Source organism: Etheostoma spectabile, unplaced genomic scaffold (genome assembly GCF_008692095.1).
Source record: "Etheostoma spectabile isolate EspeVRDwgs_2016 unplaced genomic scaffold, UIUC_Espe_1.0 scaffold00004507, whole genome shotgun sequence".
Classification (NCBI taxonomy): domain Eukaryota; kingdom Metazoa; phylum Chordata; class Actinopteri; order Perciformes; family Percidae; genus Etheostoma; species Etheostoma spectabile.
The window spans coordinates 1-19693 of NW_022603159.1; the positions used below are offsets into that span (position 1 = coordinate 1).

General features: G+C 41.1%; 5 non-coding genes across 5 annotated transcripts; 1 reads left to right on the top strand and 4 right to left on the bottom strand.

Moving 5' to 3' along the window:
• Positions 1-727: 727 nt before the first annotated feature.
• LOC116677177 (U5 spliceosomal RNA) lies at positions 728-843 on the bottom strand. Its single transcript, XR_004328942.1, has one exon. It is a non-coding gene; the product is annotated as a U5 spliceosomal RNA (small nuclear RNA).
• Positions 844-2280: 1437 nt separating this feature from the next.
• On the bottom strand, positions 2281-2352 carry trnaa-ugc (transfer RNA alanine (anticodon UGC)). The gene has a single exon. It is a non-coding gene; the product is annotated as a tRNA-Ala (tRNA).
• A 2869-nt stretch (positions 2353-5221) lies between these two features.
• Positions 5222-5309, bottom strand: trnay-gua (transfer RNA tyrosine (anticodon GUA)). The gene is given in 2 exon segments: positions 5222-5257; positions 5273-5309. It is a non-coding gene; the product is annotated as a tRNA-Tyr (tRNA).
• A 7753-nt stretch (positions 5310-13062) lies between these two features.
• On the bottom strand, positions 13063-13144 carry trnas-uga (transfer RNA serine (anticodon UGA)). The gene has a single exon. It is a non-coding gene; the product is annotated as a tRNA-Ser (tRNA).
• A 4805-nt stretch (positions 13145-17949) lies between these two features.
• Positions 17950-18022, top strand: trnar-acg (transfer RNA arginine (anticodon ACG)). The gene has a single exon. It is a non-coding gene; the product is annotated as a tRNA-Arg (tRNA).
• The last annotated feature ends 1671 nt before the right edge of the window (positions 18023-19693 follow it).

Here is a 19693-nt window from a genome sequence, read left to right on the forward strand (position 1 = left end):
GCTATTAATATTACTAGGAGGGTGGATTCATTTAGACTAACATATTCTCATCACCCAGCCAGGTTTCAGTAAAACAAAATAAATCAATATCATAATCTGATATTATTTCATCATTCATCATCTTGCTCAGGTGAAGGATTAAAGACCCAGGTACTTTAACATCAGAGGGTAAGGTCTTTAATCTTCTGAGGTATGATCCCATCCAGACCGTGCCATAGCTGCAGTCTTAGGATTTCTGGATGGGGCCGTGGCTGCTGTTATGTGTAAGCTGTAAATCTGCTCCCTAAAAACAATAACAGGTCCGGCATCCCTTCCCCCTTTCTCCTTTGCCTTCTTTATCACTCTTCTTTGTACTCGTTCCCACTTGGAACCTTTACAGGAAATAAGATGGCTTGTTCCAGGTCTAAAATCCTTTTCTGGGTGGGATAAAACAGAGCTGATGAGTAAAAGCAAGGTAAAATCACTGCCTTGATGATTAAAACCATTGCTTCTAGTGTTAGTCCTCTAAGTCTCCAGTATCCTACTCTCTGACTAACTTTCCCTACTGTGTCTGGCCAATTTGTTTCCCACACCCTTCCCAATGACATTTTTTGATCGGCCCTGGTCACAGTCGGGGAGTCCTGTTGTCTCAGTCGCTGTCCACGGCCCATGAAAATCGTCTTGCTTCTGTTATTTAGCTGCTGTTAAGACTCTGAGTCTAGTTAAGGATAGTTCAAAGACTACAAAGGCTCGGCCAAACAGCAAAGCCCCCCAACAATAGTTTCAACTCATCAGCGTTCCCCTCCAAGGAATTCTTTAGTAAAGGCAAAAGTCTTGTGCATTATGACGAAGAAACCAGAGTGAGTACAGCCGTCTGATCGAGAGCAGCCGAAAACCCTAGTGGACCCGTCCAAACCATCGCGGTAAGCCTCACTGGGTGCCAACTAAAATGATAAGAGGCAACTTGGTAGACTCCTTACTGATGTTTTATATCTGTACTCACATGCCCTGGTTTTTAAAACACCAGCCAATCACAAGTGTTACATGTGATAATCAATGTGTGAGTAGCAGGAAGCTCACATAAAAGATAGTGGCAAGGTCTACCAATGTTTAACTTTACAACCCGTGAGCTGTTGGTACCTGTGGTTGCCGCGGGTACCCAAACCTTCCCTCAAAATGTGAATCACACATCTTCCCGCCCCTGAGTATTAACGGTAGAGCAGAGTGGGCGCAGCGGAAGCTGCTGGGGGCCCATAACCCAGAGGTCGATGGATCGAACCATCCTCTGATAATGTATCAGCATTACTTCTATTTCCTGTGTGTTAATGTTTTACGAGCATCTGTTGCTGCATCTATTCTGAAGTGAAATGTCCCTCCACCTGCTGAAAAATAAACGTAATCACATGTCAATTATATTTCATCCATGAATATGCAAACTACAGTGCTCATACCTGCTTAACACCCATAAAAACTGGAGCGTATACAGAAATATGCTACATTTAAAGTGCTTGTAGTGCTATCTGATAGTCTGAGGTATACAAGGGATACCGTTTAGTTTTGTGTCAAATGCGCTCTACCATTGAACAACATCCCCTGAAGATTTTCAGATTTTTTTTACTTTTTTCCAAGATAGACTAAGACTTATCTTTATTAATCCTTTTGGATGACTCACCACGAGAAATTGAAATATTACGGATAAAAGAAGAACCTGGGTAAAACATGTAATGGTATTGTTGTATATGGCTTCAAAACCTGTAAATGCAACTGCAGTGGCTGGAAATCAAACCTGGGCAAAATACTTGCACTGCTACGGTATAAATCATTGTTGAAAAGTAACACACCTGTTGCCTTTCTGCTGCTTTCTGCTCTGTTGATAAACTTTTCAATTGGTTAGTAGTAGTTACCAGACACGGGCAAAGTGCAAACCGTAGTGCGCTCCCTGTGTCTGTGGATCCTCGTGGAGGCAGCTTGATTGATTGATAAAGTCCCTTATTTGTACCATAAAAGAGATCTAAATATTTTATCAAATCAGAGGGGTAAGTAACCTTTCTGGTTACTTCATGACAAATAAAATGAGTAACCACACAATGAAAGCTACTGCGATGGCTGGGAATCAAACCCAGGTTAACTACTTAGAAGGTAGCTATGCTCACCACTATACCATCACTGGAAAATGCACATCTTTTGTCATTGAGACAGATTTTTGCATTAATTACCATGAACACAAGGAGATTGCCTTTTAATACTTTTCTCTTTCAGAATAAGAGCTTTTTGCAGCTCTTTGACAGACTGGAGACTTGTTGGAGATGCCGGGGATTGAACCCAGGGCCTCATACATGCAAAGCATGCGCTCTACCACTGAGCTACATCCCCTGAATGTTTTTTGCTTTTTTTAACTTTTTGTGAGATCATTGAATAAGAGAAGACACCTGGGTGAAATATGTAATATTTATGTTGTATATGGTTTCAAAACATGGCGGTGGCTGGAAAGTGAGCCTTGGCAAAATGCTTGCACTGCTATGGTGTAAATCTAGTCGAAAAGTAACACATCTGTTGCCCTTCTGCTGGACAATACAACACTCACTGCAAATCTTGTAACACATCTGGGCATTGAGAAATGCATTGGTGGAGACGGGTGGCTTCCAGTACCTATGAGATAACACAATATTGTTTATGAAGCAACAAGCTATGTAGGGTGTTGTTTTAATGCCCCGGATCCCTAACAGGGAGTCTACCTCCTTCAATGTTGAGTTAGTTTTCTGATCGGTTAAGATTTCTGTGGGGACCCCTACCCGGGAAAAATGTTGAAGTAAACTATTGGCCACTTGTCTAGCCTTGGTGTTTCTGAGGGAGAAAGCCTCTGGGTAACGTGTTGCATAATCACAAATCACTACGATGTAGTGGTGACCTGCCCTACTCCTACTGTTAAGGAGTTTAGATCGGTGGTTGGAGTCACCTGCTGCCTCCATGTCCCTGCTCGACACCCTCTGCTACAATTCTCCATGTCTCTTCTCTCTCTGTCTGTCTCTTTCTCTCACCCCCAACCAGTTGAGGCAGACGCCCCCCCACCCTCTTAAAGAATGGCTTTCCTTGTCTCAATCTCAGAAATAACCACAGAATCACAACTTCCATTCATGTGCTTGTGCCAGTATTCAACCACCTGAAAGTCGCTGTATTTCCAGCATCAGTTGTGTTTTTTTGTTTTTAAAACACCTGCCCCGTGTGAGGGTTGAACTCACGACCTTCAGATTATTTTATTTTATACTCTCCATGGTTGGGAAAATTTCGTAAAATTTAGTCTTCAATCTTAATAAAAACAATGTATGTGGAGACTTATGTACACCACATACATTGCAGAACTTTGCGTAGGAATCGGCGTACGCCCGTCCTACGCCGGTTTTAGGTCGTATGCACGTTTCAGAAATGAGGGCCAATGTGACCACAATAAAGAGTTCTTGAAGAAAGGTTTGTACTTTAAAGTTCTAGTTTTTTCCCAACTCTTCTGGTCACACTTGGAACTATTTCATAACTTTTGTCTGTAGTTCTCTATTCTTTCAGGGCTTAACTCTGTCTCCCCCGCCTCTTTTTTTTGTTTCTTGTTATGTCTTGGCAAGAAGTATTATGCTTTTGGGTCGTCTGTCCATCCGTCAGGCCAAAGAAACAGATACCAGCATGTAACTTTGCAAATCAGTGGCTCACCCTGGCCGCCATTAAAGATGCCATTTGGACTTCCAGAAACTTTCTGGTAAGAAGCACATGCAGATCCCATTCCCTCAAAACGTGAATCACAGATTTTCCAGCACCTGGATTTGATCAGACTGGGAATATGCCAAAGAAGATGTTCACAAGTTCAGCCGAGGTAAATACTCGGCCCATTCACACAGACCTAAAACTACTCATTTAATGCTGGTTACAATATTCTAAAATAAACAATGTCAGAGAAAAATTGCAAAGAGTGAAGGGTGTTGATAACATTTTTTAACAAGGTATTATTGCTTCAGTAGACTGCTTCAAGATTCTTCGAGGTAAGCAGGAAGCTCACATAAATGATAGTTGCAAGGTCTACCAATGTTTAACTTTGCAACCCGAAAGCTGTTGGAACCTTAGGTGCCACTGTCCCTCAAAATGTAAATCCCAGAATTTTCCTTCCCCTGAGTATAGACAGCAGAGCAGAGTGGCGCAGCGGAAGCATGCATGGCTCATAACCCAGAGGTTGATGGACCAAAACCATCCTCTGCTGATGCAGGTCCCTTGATGTTATACAAGCAAATACTTAAGACCCTGACAGATTTTAGCTGAATTTCCTTGATGGAAAATTGCTAGAACTCTGTTTCATGGCTCGTTGGTCTGTGGGTATGATTCTCGCGTTGGGTCCAATAGGTCGCTGATGAGATCACTTTGCATGGATTAAATAATCTGGTTTATTTATTGAGTGTGATGGAAAAGAGTGTCATCGGCGTGGTAAATTCATCACGATTTTACTATCACTTTTTACTGACAAAATCAAGTCTGTGTTTTGGTAAAAATATTTTGTATCAAATGAAATCAGGAAACTGACTCATTCAGTGGAGCCGTGAAAAGACCCCATGACAATCTACCTGACCATAGTCTTTCAAGTCAGTGACAAATCCAAGCTGCATTTCCTTTTTCAAGCTGCATTTCCTTTTTACCAATATTCAATTTCCAATTATAGCAAAAGTAGTCTGTCGTCCAATAGTTGGTGAAAACTAGGCTTTTCTGCTGTCACTTCTGACTGAAAAATTCAAGTTCTAATGTTGGTAAAATGTTTTGCTTCTAAAGTAGTCTTTCGTCCAATATAATCAGAAAGCTCAATCTGCCAGTGGAGCCATAAAAACACCACATGCCAAACAAACTACTTAACAATTGCCTTTTGAGTCACTGACTGGTCACATTTACTTGATGTAAAGTTGCTGATAGAATGTTTTTATGTGGCTCGTTGGTCTAGGGGTATGATTCTTGCTTTGGGTGCGAGAGGTCCTGGGTTCAACTCAAGCAGGGTGCTGTTCCAACCCTAATCTGTACTTTAAAATCCAGTTTATGTTAAATTAACCCAGATTAGGAGCCAACACAATTGTAGTACAGCATGTACTACAGCATGCAAGAGAGTGTCATACGTGACGCAAATTCATCAAAATACTACTATCACTTCTTAGCTTTCCAGCCGCTGCATTTATCAATGTACGATCATTCTTACGCTCTGATACGAACGAGAAAAATCTTCTCCTTCGAGCCGGATTTGAACCAGCGACCTAAGGATTTCAGCTTTATGCCTCTACAGTCCTCCGCTCTACCAACTGAGCTATCGAAGGGAGCTAGGACACATACACACACTTCCTATTCTTGTGATTGTGATAACACAGGACCCCCTGGAGGGACTTTCAGTGATAGAGAGCGTTTTCAGTCTCAATGCCCAGATGTATTACAAGATTTGAAGTAAACATTGTATTGCCAAGTGATGGTGATATAGTGGTGAGCATAGCTACCTTCCAAGCAGTTGACCTGGGGTCCATTCCCAGCCATCGCAGTAGCTTTATTTGAGTTGAGTTACTTTTTTTACAAGAAGTTAGCTGAAAGGTTACTTGCCCAACCTGGTTTGATAAAATCTCTTTTAGTAGCATGGTTATGGCCAAAATGATAATGACAAATACTTTGATCAATATGAAGATCACAATTACTTGTTGATTTTCTTCTCCAAAGTGCTGGAAAGGAACAATCTCAGCAAGGTGATTGATTCTATTTACTTCACCCATTTCAGGCCAAATGACACAGCTGTAACCACATTGGTTGGCTTCTATATGCCTATAGCAGTGGAGGCTATGGACATGCTATACCATGACTTTTCAAGTATTTTTGACATTCTATACCATGGCACTTTCTGAAAAGGGGAATTAGCTCAAATGGTAGAGTGCTTGCTTAGCATGCGAGAGGTAGCGGGATCAATGCCCGCATTCTCCAGAGGACTTTAAATTCTATAAATCTGGACATACTACACTACGACTTCTTAAGAATATTTCTACATACTATACTATGACTTTTTATTAATTTTTCATCATACTAGACTATGACTTTTATGAATATTTCTACATACTATACCATGACTTTTTATTTATTTTTCATCATACTATACTATGACTTTTTATGAATTCTTCAACATACTATACTATGACTTTTTATGACATTTTATGAATATTTTGTCATACTGTAATATGACTTTTACGAATTTTTTAACTCTTAATCCTTTTTTGGGGGGGGATTCTTTTTTATTTTCACAGGTTTGTGTGTGTGTGTGTGTGTCTATGAGTGAGTAAGAGATACAGAGAGAGAGAGAGAGAGAGAGCAAACAAAGAGAGAGAGGGGAGCGGGGGGTTGAATGTGTTTGTGTGTGTAACTTAATTTGTAATATTATTTATTTATACCGCAACTGCCTTTTATTTTTTATAAAACACAGCAAGAAAGCTTCAGACACTCAAAAAAACTGGTTAGAGCCAGCAGGCAGTTTAAAAAAAAAACTTTAAAAAAAAACTCAGACAGCAGAGATGCAACCCGAGTCCCTTTCTACCAACACCATGTCTGAACAAACCCCACGGTTACCAGAAGTCTCCTGGTTGCTAGGTACAACTTTGAACCGAAGTATAAAACAAACCTGAAGCTGAAGAAACCCTAAATGTTAACAGAAAAGCCCTCGGACCTGAGAAGAGAGATGTTCACTTCTCCGTGTCCTGAGTGTGTGTGAGCAGGGCCGGTGGGACACAACAATAGAAGGAATCTGTGTGTGTAGGGAAGGGACTAGCCTATCACAGAATAGTGTAGGGGAGAGGCGCTGTGACTAGCACTTTGACTAGCCTATCACAGAATAGAGACACAGTCAGTGGAGACTTATTCAATCCGAGCACGGATATTGACTCCTATTACTTGTATTATACTTGTACTCGGCAAAAGTGCTTTATCCGTACCGGATACTCGTTTCAGCCGGATACTCGGATCACCCCTACCAAACAAGTAGCACTTACTGAATTCAACAGTCAAGTCAATACTAAAGTTAGGGTAATAGTAATACATTTTAGCATTGTTCAACCAGTAACCTCAACACTTTTTAACAGTCAAACTGAAACACTGGCGGTGAGCTCCAGGTCCTGCAGCTGCAGACGGACATGGATAGCTTCAGACCCGCTCACCACTAGTGTTGGTGGATTAGCAAGCTAGCGTTAGAAAACTAACCCCGCTTATAAATAAATACCTTTTAATTATCTCAACACTTTTAACAGTCAAACTCAAACAATGGGGTGAGCTCCAGGTCTTGCAGCCACGGACGGACCACCATCAGTGGGTATAATGCGTGCCTTTTAAATTACTTATTTTTTTGTTAGCGGGCTGGTTGGTTAGTTTGCTAACGCTAGCTTGCTATTCCACCAACACTGGCGGTGGGCTCCCGGGGGGTTGCGCTGCTGCTACAGGGTCTGGAGCTTTCCGTGTCCCGCTGGAGATCAGATCACGTCGAGGTCGGCAGCGGAGCTTTCTAGCGATGTTTCCCCGCTGGCCGAGCCCCACTGACGGTGGACAGTCTGCGTCTGCAGGACCTGGAGCTCAGCGCCAGTGTTTCAGTTTAACTGTTAAAAAGTGTTGAGCTAATTAAAAGGTATTTACAGTATTTAGAAGCGGGCTGGATGCTAGTAAGCTTATGCTAGCTTTCATGCTACATAACTAAGCCGGACAGAATTGTCCCTCATCTGGGGATAGACTTTAATGCTTTACAAACACCAAAGCAAGTAAGCGCTGTGACTAACATTACTCTTCTGAAGTGATTTTGGAGAAGGACATCAGGTAGAAATACTCTGGTTGACTAGCATGACACCATTGTATTCATATAATAATCAATCCAGGCTAACGTGAATGACAGTGACTGCATGTTGCTTCCTCTAAATTTAAGGTTGTGGTTGACTAGCGGGGTCAGCTCGATAGTTTGACAAATTGATCAGACCTGCACGTCATGTGCACTAGAAACAAACCGTGTATCCAAGAACAGTTCAGTCAGTGGAAATGACGTTTGATCAGACACAGCCATCTATAGTAGATTAGTGTTACGTTTCCAGTGTCGCGGCTCCGAACCAAAACGTTAGTTGGGACAGACGGACCGCTTGTTTCTTTAGGATAACTATATTAGCTTTAGACCGGCTGGTAGCAGCTTTGTGCTTGGTTCTTTAGGCTAACTATATTAGCTTTAGCCTGGCTGGTAGCAGCTTTCTGCTTGTTTCTTGAAGCTAACTATATTAGCTTTAGACCGGCTGGTAGCAGCTTTCTGCTGGTTTCTTTAAGCTAACTATATTAGCTTTAGCCTGGCTAGTAGCAGCTTTCTGCTTGTTTTTTGGGGCTAACTGTATTAGCTTTAGCCTGGCTGGTAGTAGCTTTCTGCTTGTTTCTTTGGGCTGACTGTATTAGCTTTAGCCTGTTTGGTAGCAACTTTCTGCTTTTTTCTTTGGGCTAACTATATTAGCTTTAGCTTGGCTGGTAGCAGCTTTCTGCTGGTTTCTTTAAGCTAACTATATTAGCTTTAGCTTGGCTGATAGCAGCTTTCTGCGGTGGGAAATGGCCGGGAGACGTTGTGATTATGTTGCATTAATCAGGGGATTTAGTTTGTATTTGTAGAGAACATAAAACACTGACTACTGTAGCGTCCCTGACTACCCATGAAAACTATGACATCACTGTATCAGCGGCAGCTGCTGCCTCCGGTACTTTTCTACACACAAAGAGCCTCACTTCCCATAACAATAACGTCACATCCACACGTTGCCCACATGGCTACCTGTCTTAAAGGGGAATGGTCGGATGGTAATAATCATGTAAAGGAGAAACGGTGAAAGGTTACTTTTCTATCAAGCAGCAAAAAAGTATTAACGTCAACATCCTAACGTCCTGCAATGTGACTTTCGCGCATGCGCACAACGCGATGTCAATGCTAAAACACAATATTGTTCAGCCCTAACTGACGGTATACTTCAGTAAGCTAGTTTGCCACTTTTATCTTGGGTAATGCCACATGTAAGTATATCTTAGTTTATTTAGATACCCAACATAGGTTATACTACGTACACTGTATAACAATACATTACGTGTTTCTTTATTTCATCTTACATTTTTGCTAGCCTGTTGTGCAGTTATATTGTTTTTACAATTATCTTTGTTTAATATCTGTGACTCATTACTATCTAAGTAACTGGTCATTGTGTTTTCTCCCAGTTTCACCCTTTGTTACTCAAATAAACGTGTTACAAGGATCCCGGTCGCCAATGCTTGATGGTGGAAGGTGTTTAGCTGCTGGTCAGATTGCACAGCGTTACGTACGTGAAGGACAAGACATATTTCATGGTAAGTATTTCCAGGTAATCTCTGCACCTCTGTTATTCTAATATTACCATGTAATAAAATTGAAACAGGCAGTTTTGCATTTTCCACCACTGATTCAGGGTTTTTATTTCAGAAACTACCGGAAGCATTTCCAAGTAATCACTACACCTCTGTTTTTGTATTATTACCATGTAATTAAATCGAAACAGGCAGTTTTGCATTTTGCACCACTGCCTTCTAAATATCTAACCATGCGCCATTTCTTGCCTAAAACAGTATAACCAACAATATGTTAAATTAAATTTGATAGATGTAACTCCCTGATGGTCTAATGGCTAGAATTTGGCGCCCTCACCGCCGCGGCCGGGGTTCAATTCCCGGTCAGGGAATGGTCAGGACTTGACAGATACAGATTTAAAAGAGCAAGTTTTTGGTTGATTTGTCAAATTCTTCCTCATTAGTTTAACGTTTTAAAGAGTACCATTTTGCTTTAAATTAGACCCGCCCTGGCCCGGGTTCGATTCCCAGCCAGGGAATGGTCACGACTTGACACATACAGGTGTAAAATTTGAAAGACTAAGTTCCTGGACTTGTTTCTGATTTGTCAAATTCTTCCTCATTAGTTTAAATGAGCTGACAACATAAGTTATATGACTTACAGTTCTCAAAGACGCACAAAATCTCAACTGGTTATCCTTTAGACAGCTAGTCTCTTTTTCTTTTCTCTCACTTTTTGTCTCTGTCTGGCCTTATGTATTTGCTTGTATTACATCAAGTGATCTGCATACCAATGACCGTAAAGATTAATATGTACAGTACATGGTTTTCAGAACTGTACTTTCAGATAAAGGTAAGGCCACTTGGGTTATCTTTGGGCTGCTGTATGATCTCCTGCAGAATGATAAATCCCAGAGTTGGCTTACTCCAGGTTATTTAAGCAACAAACGTCCCTGGGTGGACTTGAACCACCATCCTTTCGGTTAACAGCCAACTGCGCTGACCTATTGCGAACAAGGTGAGGGTCATGTGGGGCCTCTGAGCATCATTTATAGACTAATTAATTATTCTCGAGTCAAATTTTTTATTGGAAAACACATACTTAAATGACCATAGAATATTTTTAGTTTTCTCCTTTTAAGTCATGCATATTAGTATCTCCATACTTCCAGCCAACAATCTCCTATATTACTGACACATTTCATCTCTCCTCCATCTGTACAGGCTTAGCAATATACTTAAAATATAAAAGTAAAAGTAGCCTTATGAATGACAAAGCTCCCTGGACCAGACTCATGTTACTAGAGAGCACACTGAGAAACTACAGTGGACATGGAGAAAAGACTCTTTATTCTTTATATGCCATTGCCTACATTTTAAATGGCCGTCTGCCAATAGGCCGAAAACATATATAAACATATAGCCTATTTATATTGACAGAGACTGGGACTCCAGGTTAATAAGATTCTGAGTAGCAAGATATGAATTCAAGTGTGATTTTGTGAGAAGTCTGTGTATGTTCCAATTTAATTAGATTAAATTTTGTAATGGTAACTCCAGGGAAATTATTTGAAATTTAGTGAGGACTAGATTAGAACTGGATTTAAAGCTGATTGTGGTTTCCAACTTCGGCCCAGGTGTGTCTGTTAAAACACAGACGGAGACAACTTCTCTCTGTTGATTTATTACAATCAATCATCAGTATAAACATGGGGGGGGCAGCTCTGCTATGAATGTGTGTGTGGTAATAAATGAAATAAACAACACTGTAAAGGCTACCATACACAATGTATAGGAATCATATATGCTAGTAAATAAAAACAATAAACCAACTACTAATTACATTATCTTAAAGAGCAAGGACGTTCAACAATCGCCATTATATCGAATCAACAGCCGGGTGTAACCTAGCCAACAGTAGAAGAACGTAAACAAGCTAACTTTTAAATGTACCAGAACTACAGACCAATACAACAACAGGCTTACATGAACTGACAACATCAGTTATATGACTTACAGTTCTCAAAGACGCACACGATCTCAACTGGTTATCCTCCAGACAGCTAGTCTCTTTTTCTTTTCTCTCACTTTTGTCTCCGTGTGCCGTGCGCGCCTGCTCGTGGTGTGAGGCGCGTGTCCGCGCTATTCTCCAACATGGACTGCAAATCACACCTGATAGACAACCTTTAGCACAAAACTAAAGTAACAAGCCAATTTTGTAAAATGTAGGGAGTAGAAAGTACCGATATTGTGGTAAAATGTAAGGAGTAAAAGTAAAAAGTCGCCAAAAAAATAAAAGAGTAAAGTAAAAATATCCGATAAATCTACTTGAGTACAGTAATGAAGTGTTTGTACTTTGTTATTTTGTTAACGAAGTATTTGTACTTCGTTACTTCCCATCTCTGATGACTGTAAAGATTAATATGTACATGGTTTGCAGAACTGTATCTTCTGATAGACATAAGGCCACTTGGGTTATCTTTGGGCTGCTCTATGGTCTCCTGAAGAAGGAAAAATCCCAGAGTTGGCTCACTCTAGGTTATTTAAGCAACAAACGTCCCTGGGTGGGCTTGAACCACCGTCCTTTCGATTAATAGCCGACTGCGCTGACCTATTGCACCACAGAGACTGCATATGTCTGATGTTTTATGAGCGGGAGCTCGATCTTTAAGCCACAAACATTTGCTTTATGGCTTTTTGAGGTTGAGCTGCACATGTATGCTTATCAGGCTATTTTCCTGTTACTCAGAAATTGGGGAAGCTGACTCATGCTGAAATGTAGAAGCTGGACGTGCATTGCATTTTTCTTACATGTCAATTGAAATCTGACTTTGAATTCAAATACTTGGCATCCAAGAAAGTTCTGGAACTGATGATGTATCAGTCATTTTGCTGGTGGTTTCTTGGTCACAGCAACAAGCTTGATCATGGACATACAGTTGCACGCCACCTATCACTAAACTGTTGGGTGGGGCCTTATGTATTTGCTTGTATTACATCAAGTGACCTGCATACCAATGACTGCAAAGATCAATGTACATGGCTTGCAGAACTGTACCTTCTGATAAAAGACCACTTGGGTTATCTTTGAGCTCATAGATCCTAGAGTTGGCTAACTCCAGGTTATTTAAGCAACAATCGTCTTTGGGTGGACTTGAACCACCATCCTTTCAGTTAATAGCCGACTGCGCTGACCTATTGCGCCACAGAGACTGCGCCTGGCCGATGTTTTATGAGCGCCAACTTGATCTTTAAGCCACAAGCATTTGCTTTATGTGAGCTTTGCTAACTGTGAGAAACTGTCACAAACGCAGATGCGAGGTGATGCAGCGGCGTCTAGAAGCTGAGGAGACAGGCTTAATTGCGGGTGGTGGAACATGTCTATGTCTGTGGATCCTCATGGAGGCAGCTTGATTGATTGTTATGTTCCCTTATTTGTGCGATATAACAGTGATCTAATGTTTTATCAAACCGGGTTGGGAGAGTAACCTTTCTGGTTACTTCTTGACGAATAAAGCAAGTAACGTCACTCAAAGAAAGTTACTGGCTGGGAACCAAAGCCATATCAACTGCAACACATCTGTGCATTGAGAATGAAAATAAATGCTCAGAGATGCATCAGCGGCTTCCAGTAACTATTTGATATTATAGTATTGTCCATGAAGGCACATCTGCCCTTTGTCATAATGAGATGTGTGACCACAATTAAAGAGCGCCTCTCATTGTTGGCAGGATTCGAACCTGCGAAGAGAGACCCCAATGGATTTCAAGTCCATCGCCTTAACCACTTGGCCACAACAACCTGAAAAGCAGTGCAATACTGATTTGCACTAATATTTACACTGACTCACGAAAAAAACACGAGTAAAATTAAAAAACACTGCATAAACTTTGCTACCGTGTGTTTATTTAAATATGGGTACACTTTACATGTAGGTGTATACTTTACTGCAAATTAAACTGAGATGTCAGGGTTTCAATCTCCACCCCTGAAAAGTGCTGCTTCTTAGCCGGATTACGTCTGGCCATGTCGTAAATAGTAGGGGCGAGGACTCAAAACCGAGAATATATTGGGGCGTGATATTTTAATTGTTGTGATTGTTGTGTGCCTTTAATATCACAAATGTGGATATAATGAAAGAAACTGCCTAGCAAACTCTATTGAAGGTTCCATGGTGTAATGGTTAGCACTCTGGACTCTGAATCCAGCGATCTGAGTTCAAATCTCGTTGGAACCTAGTTTTAAGCCACAGCACTGGTGAAAACATTCAACTTTCCACATCTAGTTTAAAGTAAGCTTGTGTTGGTGGGGGCATGTTGAGGAGTCACCTGGTTGTTAATGTAACTTGAAGGAGCTCCAAATTTGACAGTATTGACTGGAAGTGATTGGCTTTGAGTTGCATGGGGGATACACACTTTGCATTCAGTCTCGTAATCACCATAAAAATAAGCTATCATTGAAATTTGAACTTGTGTTGCTGCAGTCAGAGTATACAGTGTTCATCCTGAATGGGCCAGTATAGTGCATCCAGAACTGCTTGTTGAATGGTCTATTAGCTTTGGAACCTCCCTTTCCCCACAGCATTCAATTGTCAGATATGGGTGGGGGAGTGGGCACTGTGTCCAACCCTTTCTGTGTAAAAAAACAACTAAAGAAGTCTCTTGGATGAGAGACAAAAACTTCTGCGGAGAACCTTTTACCAAGTCCAGTTGCCCTCGGCCTAGTTGTGAACTTTTGGGGTAATAGCATGGATCAGGAACCAAAACGGACACATCTGGACTCAATGTGGGCATTGTACGGCAATATTTGACACGTTTAGACCATGAAGACAGTTATCAGTTTATTTCCCATCTGGCAGGTATATTTCTGGATTCAGGTGGACATTGTGGACAGAAACATTGGACGATCTTGATTCCCACCATAGGATTTGGCCTGTATTGCACATTGACTTTCTTCCATGTCTCCATGAACGCCCATATATTTGGGCTGAGAGTTGAGATACCTTCCCTTGTTAACTATGACATGGATGACTGAGAACCTACTATATCATGACATGTTTAATTTACTATATTATAATTTTTGAGACAGGTCCTACGGGACATTTGTTGGTTCAGTTAGGATGGCCGAGCGGTCCAAAGTGCTGCGTTCGGCTCGCAGTCTCTATTGGAGGCGTGGGTTCAAATCCCACTTCTGACAACTAATGTTTTTCTGATATATTGGGAATAAAGAACAGCAGTTTTTTGTATTTAAGTGGACATGAATGTGCGCAAGAAACTCAATGGCCACTACAGTATTTTGTGAGCATCTTTATTGTCAACAGATGTAAAGTTACCATGTGTTTGTACACAGTAGATATATCTACTGCTGTATTCACTGTCTGTGGCAAGCCCTTTAAAACCTGTTCTTGACTTGCTTTTCCCCTCATCCTCTTGATATCACACATGTGGATATTATGATAAAAACTGCCTAGCAAACCCTTGCAGCACTTTTAAAGGTTTCATGGTGTAATGGTTAGCACTATGTACTCTGAATCCAGCGATCTGAGTTCAAATCTCGGTGGAACCTGTTTTTAAGCCACAGCACAGGTGAAAAAGATCAACCTTTCAATTTTCCACATCTAGTGTAAAGTAAGATTACAGGTTTAAGAACATAAACTGTGTGGTTCAGCGATGGTGGTATAGTGCTGAGCCTAGCTGCCTTCCAAGCACTTGACGTGGGTTTGATTCCCAGCCATCGCAGTAGTTTTCATTGTGTGGTTACTTGCTGTATTTGTCAAGAAGTAGCCAGCAAGGTTACTTGCCCAACCCAGATTTGATAAAATATTAAATCTCTGTTATGGTACAAATAAGGGACCAAATCAATCAATCAAGCTGCCTCCACGAGGATCCACAGACACAAGCAGTGAACTACGATTTGTGTAACAGGTGTAGCCTAGATTATCAGGTTGTCGTGGCCGAGTGGTTAAGGCGATGGACTAGAAATCCATTGGGGTCTCCACGTGCAAATCAGAAACCTGCCGACAACGAAAGCCATTTTTCAAGATTGGTAGCAATCCAATGACACATCACAGAATACCCAGTCGTGGATGTGCCTTCATGAACAATCTCCAGCCACCATTGTATTACCACTATTTTTCTGAACTCATTACTACACATAAACACAATCCCAGGTTTCTGTTTAAGACTGTGGATCAGCTGGTAAACCCAACCCCTCCTTGTGCCTCAGCTGGAAGTAATGATGATTGTGAATTGTTTTTATCTCATTTTATCAATAAGGTGGTGTCAATCAGAGCCTCGATTACCCCCGCGGCCTATTACTCAGATGTTCCTCACCAGCAACAAGACAGCTTTAACCAGTTTTATCCCATCGACTTGTCTGAGCTTTTAAAAACAGTATCACAAATGAGAGTGTCCTCCAGCCCACTTGATGTAATACCTTCAAAATTTTTACTGAAAGTGATAGATTCTGTTGGGCCCCATTTGATCAAAATTTTTAACAGCTCCCTATCTACTGGTTGTGTCCCTGATTATTTTAAAACGGCTTGCGTGAACCCACTTTTAAAGAAACCTGGGTTAGATCCCTCCCTCCCACATAATTTTAGACCAATTTCAAAACTGCCTTTCATTGCAAAGATTTTAGAAAGAACTGTGTCCAAACAGCTGCTCACTGTACTGGAAAATAACAAAATATTTGAAAAATTTCAGTCTGGTTTTAGGAAGTACCATAGCACCGAGACTGCCCTGCTTAAAGTCACCAATGACCTTTTAATGTCTGCTGATGAAGGCATGTGCTCGGTCCTTGTACTTCTGGACCTCAGTGCTGCTTTTGACACCATTGATCACAACATCATGTTATGTAGGCTGAGGCACTGGGTGGGGATCTCTGGTACTGCTCTAGAATGGTTTTCATCATACATGACAAATAGGAAGTTTTGCGTGTCTGTAAATAACTAGGTCTCCTCGTTCAGTCCAGTTAAATATGGTGTGCCTCAGGGGTCGGTCTTAGGACCCATTTTGTTTTCCTTGTATCTGCTTCCCCTTGGACATATTATCCATAAACATGGCATTTCTTTTCATATTTATGCTGATGACACACAAATATACTTACCTGTCAGATCCTCAGACCCTGGAATGCTGAGTTCACTTAACAACTGCCTTGGTGAAGTTAAAAAATGGATGTCAAATAATTTCCTCCAGCTGAACTCAGACAAAACAGAAATGCTCGTCATCGGGTCTCAGCAAATGGCAAAGCAAATACTGCCATCTGCCGGGTCGCTAGTAAACTACATTAAGCCCGTGGCAAAGAACCTCGGTGTTTGGTTTGATAGTCAATTAAATTTTGAGCAGCACATCACAAAACTTGTTCAATCATGTTTTTATCAACTTAGAAATATAGCTAAAATTCGATCTATGTTAACTTTTAAAGACACCGAGACCCTTTTACACGCCTTCATCTCATCACGCCTGGATTATTGCAATAGCCTTTTCACCTGTTTAACTCAAAAATCTATTGATCGACTCCAGACTGTCCAGAACTCAGCTGCCAGGCTTCTAACCAGAACAAAGAAATATGATCACATTACTCCTGTTTTAGCTTCATTGCACTGGCTCCCAGTATGTTTTAGAATTGACTTTAAAATTCTATTGATCACTTTTAAAGCTCTTCATGGCCTTTCGCCTTGTTATATCTCTGACCTTTTAGTACCATATACACCAGCACGCACCTTGAGATCCTCGGGCAGAGGTCTGCTATCTGTTCCAGAGTCTCGAATGAAAACTAAAGGGGACAGAGCGTTTGCTGTCAGGGCCCCGAGGCTCTGGAACAGCCTGCCCGAGGAATCAGGTCAGCTGAGTCAGTGAACTCTTTTAAGTCGCTTCTTAAAACATACTTTTATAGGAGAGCCTTTCCCGATCTTATTTGACTTTATTTTTACCCCTCTTATTTTCATTGTATTTTACAAATTTTATATTTAACTGTATTTCAGTCTTTTAATGTTCTTATGCTTTTGTATTTTTTTGTACTTGTTAAAGCACTTTGTAACTTGTTTTTGAAAAGTGCTCTACAAATAAAGATTATTATTATTATTATTATTATTATTAAATATCTTTTCATGTGCTAAAACAGCTCTAAATCCTTCAATTTAACTGAAACACAGCTATCATCAAGCTTCCTCTGTTGTTTTTTTTAGAATCAGCAGTACTAGATAAACTATCCCTGGAATTGTCAGTTGTTACTCATCAATTAGGGGAGCCTAGAAAATAGCAACATATTTGTGGATCCGATTTCCGACTATGCTCTCACAACAACGCGGTGATTTTAATACCAAATGGTCGCGATCTTATAGTGATTGGTACTCTGCGTTGCGGTGGCTGCAGCAACCTCGGTAGGAATCTGGGTCACGGCACCTGTGAGAAGCTACTTTTCTGTTGTTTCTTTGAATTACTACATCTTCTGCTTTACTTTACATTGATAGAAACTGGACAGCTTAGCCTAAAAGTCTTGCAAGAGTCCCCAAATTTTGGACTGTAACAAACGTTTAACTGGCCTTCTATACACTTGCCAACAAAGATCACCACTGTTTGTAGCTATTGCTAATGCTTAACATAGGGCTAGTGGCGCAATGGATATCGCGTCTGACTACGGATCAGAAGATTCTAGGTTCGACTCCTGGCTAGCTCGTAGTGCTCTTTAGTAGGGATGATCCGAGTATCCGGCTGAAAACGAGTATCCGGTACGGATAAAGCACTTTTGCCGAGTACAAGTATTATCCGAGTAATATGAGTCAATATCCGTGCTCGGATTGAATAAAACTCCTCAACTGGCCGCGCAGCGTTCTGTGATAATCACAGCGCCCCCCCCCCCCCCCGCCTACAAACCCGCTCGGCTCACACACGCACAGAACACGGAGAAATGCGCTCTCTCGGTCGCTCTCTCTCTCTCTCTCTCTCGCTCTCTCTCACTCTCTCTCTCGCGCTCCCGCTCCGTCAGGCAGGCAGTCAATTCGGTCTGCGGATCTGTTCCGTTAACGTTTAGGGTTTCTTCAGCTTCAGGTTTGTTTTTAACTTCGGTTTGTAGTACTTACTTAGTAGTAACCAGTAGATTTCTGGTGAACGTGGGGTTTGTAGTCCTTACATAGTAACCAGTAGATTTCTGGTGAACGTGGGTTTCAGACGTGTTGCTTGGGTTAAATGTGACTCCAGTTGCGTCTCTGCCATCGGAGATTATTTTTTTTTTACTGTCAGCTGCCCCCCCCCCGCCCCCTCTCTCTCTGTGTCTCTTTCTTACTCTCACACACACACACACACACCACACACACACACACACACACACACACCTGGTGTGGAAATAAAAAAAAAGAACCAAAAAAAAAAAATCACACTGATCATAAAAAAATAAAAACTTAAAAAAAGAAAGTTATATTGAGTATGAAAACTCTTGTTCATTACATTTTACTTCATAATTGCAACCCCATGTGTTGTATTAATTGTTGCAAAACGTTCTGTATATAGTTTGTTTGTTACCATGACAACACCATTGATCTGAAGCTCGATGCTGTCATGTAAATAGTTTTCAAATCAGCAATAAATATAACAATTTTTGATCAACTCATATCAATTGCATGCTTAAATAACATACCAGTTAAATCCCCGCACATTTCAAGAGAACCCGACCCACTTCCGGGTTAAATATGACCACTTCCGGTTTAGGCCCCGCCCAGTCCGACCACGGATCCGGATCCGGATAATTCATGTGGTAAACAGATACAGATACAGATAATGCTGTACTCGCTCATCCCTACTCTTTAGTGACTAAATCTCTTGTTTGTCATTTCCAACTTTATCCCTCAGGACAAACTCTACAAAGAAAATGTACATGTATAAAGAGCCAAATGATGAGTAATTATCGTTTCAACATGTGTGTAAATTCATCTAAGCCTCTAAGTGTCAGTCAACTACAGCAATAATCAAGCTCTTGCTGTTGTTTTTCGGTTTTTGCTTGCTAATCATCTTTCCTTGAAAAAAAAAGTGTCCCTGAAGGACAGAATCAGCAGTGCTAGATAAACCATCCATAAAATTTTCATTTGTTAGTCAACAATCACGGAAAGCGGGAAAATATCAGTGGAGTTTATATTCAGAGTTCCCACTATGCTTTCACAACAACATAGATGCAGGTGTGAACGGCGGGAGCGGGTGATGACTGGCAGGTGTGGCAGCAAGGACCGCTGATTGTAGATGGGAGGCAGGTGTGACAGGAGAAAGAATCAGTCATGTAAGTCATGTAATTAACTTTAAGTATTTGTACGTTTGATAAGTTAATTTTAGCGGATATCTTAAGTTTGTTACGTCATTT